The sequence below is a fragment of the Echinops telfairi genome, unplaced genomic scaffold (assembly GCF_000313985.2).
Source record: "Echinops telfairi isolate 266 unplaced genomic scaffold, ASM31398v2 ScPeMD7_6273;HRSCAF=7185, whole genome shotgun sequence".
Classification (NCBI taxonomy): Eukaryota; Metazoa; Chordata; class Mammalia; order Afrosoricida; family Tenrecidae; genus Echinops; species Echinops telfairi.
This window is the reverse complement of record NW_022110173.1, coordinates 2533475-2536270: the sequence shown is the minus strand read 5'-3', so window position 1 is coordinate 2536270 and position 2796 is coordinate 2533475.

Here is a 2796-nt window from a genome sequence, read left to right as displayed (position 1 = left end):
CCTCATCTTTCTCCTGTGGCATGTCTGGTGGGCTTGAACCAGCAACCTTGCTGTCAGCTTGACCCACAGCACCAAGGTTTACTCTTCTGAACCACCCGTCCCTTGTTGGGGGGTACCATGCCAATAAAGTGTCTGGGATCGAGTGAGGTTAGTTTTGCCATCCTGGTAGGCTTAATGAGTCATCCCAGAGGCTAAAGGAGGGAGTCACTGCTACGAGCAAGTTATCAAAGCACTGGCTCGCATTTTCTTCTAATACGGGCATCTTAAAACCTCTTTCACAGGTTATTGGTAAGGAGTCCTGGTGCTGCCACTCAGCTGCTAACCAAAAGGTTGGTCCCTGTCACCGACCCAGCATCTCCCAGGAGAAGACCAGAAAACCCACCCAGCGGGCAGTGCTACTGTCACATGGGGTGGATGTGAGTCGAGCTCTACCCATGGGACCTGACCACAGTAACAAGAGCGAAGGGCTGTGGCTTCACCTCAATGCAATGAGATGGCGTTTGTAAAGCACCTACTGGACTGCTTGACTCACTGCCATCTGGCTTGGAGCGAGCCTTTAGAACAGCATAGGATCATCCCTGGGGGATTCTGAGGCTAGGAATCTTTACAGGGGCAGAAAGCCTCACCTCTCTCCTGTGGAGCAGCTGGTGGGTTCAAACTGCTGACCTAGCAGTTAGTTAGCGACCCAACACATAGCCCACTGCCAGCAGGGCTCCAAAGCACCTACTGTGGTGCCTGGAATTGACACACTCAAGCACTATTCTAAGCCCTGAGGATAGAAAGATGGGCACAGTCCAGCTGGTCTCGTGGGGCTAGCGACAGTGGCCACAGCACTAACAGAAGCCGTGCAGGTGCTAAGAGAGCCCAGAGGGCCAAGTGTACTCCAAGAAGACTGAGACGGCTGAACGTCTCACCAATAACGTGGAGGAGAAAGGCAATGGCAAAGGAAATAAAAGCCAAAGGGAAACGGTTAGACACGGCCTGTGGGAGGCTAGATCACAGGGCTAACCAGCGGATCTGGCCCCTGGAACAGTTCCGGCAAGAGCTCGCAAACACATGCCCAGTCGTGACTGGGATGTGGAACTAGTCACAGAGGATGAAGATGGAGTCTGCTGGCGAATGGTGGGTTGGTCTCAGACGTGCCGGGCTTCCTCAGACAGAGATCGAGGTAGAATTGACACTTGGGAGAGCAGTCTTGGCCAGATATTAGGCATAGGAGTCATCTCTAAATAGAGAATAGATGAGATGCATTTACATCTTTAAAATGCACAAAGAAAACGAGAGCTGGCGGACAGAGAGGCCCTGAAATTCCGGGTCGCGGGAAGGACTGAGAGAGGAAGAGGGGCAGGGCCCAGGCGGGGCCCAGATGGTAGCTAGGCAGCACTGCGAGAGAGCTCAGGAGGGCTGAGTTAAGCTGTGAGAGAAACAAACGGGAGAGGGGAGACAGATGTTTGGGCAGGTTCCGAGTTATTTTCTTCTCGTATAACAATGGATCTCTCTCTCTTGTTAACGTAAGTCTGCGACAAGTCTGGAGTGGTTTTAGCAGGACAGCCTTCCAACAAACGTCTTGCACTGAAGCAAAGGGACCGGGAGAGAAAGCGTTAAAGTTAGCGTTCATCTGGCAAATCTCAAAGTACCCTGAGGAGGAAAAATAACCTCCTTAGGCTATTTTATCATGTGTGTCCCCACCCCCCACTGGTCTTCGCAGCTAGAAGCCTCAGGGAAGTTTCATCAGGGAAGCGGGTTCCAGGGAAGAGCGCTGAATTCTGGTTCTCCAGTGAGCATTCAAATCGAAGCACTGTGCACTCACCGATCCGTGCAGTCTACACACCACTAAACAGCTAGCCTGAGCTAGAAACTAAGAACACAAAGTTGAAACAAAACAAACAAACAAACATCCAAGAGCATCCTCAGCTTCAGGGGGAAGACAGGCGCATTATCAGGTAGTTGTAAACTATCGTAGAGGCCTTCAATCGATTGGACTCCTAGCAACCCTGTAAGACAGGATAGAAGTGCCCCTGTGAGTTTCTGAGACTGGCCTATTTAGAAAGCCCTGTCTGTCTCAAGAGGGGCAGCGGGTGGTTCCGAACTGCTGACCCTGCAGTTAACAATCCAACACATAACCACTACATCACCTGGGCTCCTTAAATCCTTAACTAGAGAAACTTACACACACACATGTTCACAAATCTACCAGGTAATCAAATAAATTGAAGGTCTTTTTCCATGGCTCTCTATCCGAAACTAAGAGTTCTTCAGTCCAAGGAGTGGTACGTTTTTAAGCTATGGCATACACAAACGGGTATTGAAAGGGAAGACCCTGCTTTCCTATTGTCCCATGTGATGACTAGAAGCAGCCAGGGAGTAAAAGCCACACGGAGGCCCTTTTGACTGGGACCTTGCGTGTAAAAGGTGTTTACCCATCATCGTTAGGAACTGAATGAAGTGGCTATCATGTCTTCAGTATTCAAACCCACAGCTTCTCGTCAGGGAGAAATAGGGGCCAAACTCATCTGGCTCCCCCCCTCCCCCTTCCCACTGCCACAGAAGGGAACCATCTCCAACACCCATCTCAGAAAGAAACCACCTCACATCTGGGACCAGGGGCACTGCAACTGAATTTAAGTTGCTGCTACCGCTGACACTCGCTATTAAGTGTTTGTCGTAGTAGCTGGCCTGCTGCGCTTCCTTCCAAGGAAACAGAGGCTGTAGGAAGAAGGCAACAGGCGTGCATTTTCAAATGAGTCCATTCCAAATGCAAGAAGAGAGGGTCTGGGTAAAAGCCGCCATGCCAAC